Below are 336 nucleotides of genomic sequence, written 5' to 3' on the forward strand. Positions count from 1 at the left end.
AATTTCGTTTAGATTAGTGAACAAGACGACACTTTTCACTGGTATAGCTATTCAAACACTCAGTGGTGGGAGTGATCTAATGAATAAATTGAGAGTGTGCTGAGGTTAAGGGAACATGATAAATCCAATTTATAAGATACTGTTATGATGGTGAGCAAATATTAGAGGCTATCATGAACAAGGGCTATTTGTCAGAGGTTGTGTTCAAAGTTAAAGGGCTATAATCCTTACACATCACGCTTCTGTTATTGAACAGACACCAAATTTGGCACAGTGATTCCTCCCTGCAGGAGGATTCTACTTTTTGTAAAACTTAATGAGAAAGTGAACTATATA

This window comes from Strix uralensis, chromosome 4 (assembly GCF_047716275.1).
Source record: "Strix uralensis isolate ZFMK-TIS-50842 chromosome 4, bStrUra1, whole genome shotgun sequence".
Classification (NCBI taxonomy): domain Eukaryota; kingdom Metazoa; phylum Chordata; class Aves; order Strigiformes; family Strigidae; genus Strix; species Strix uralensis.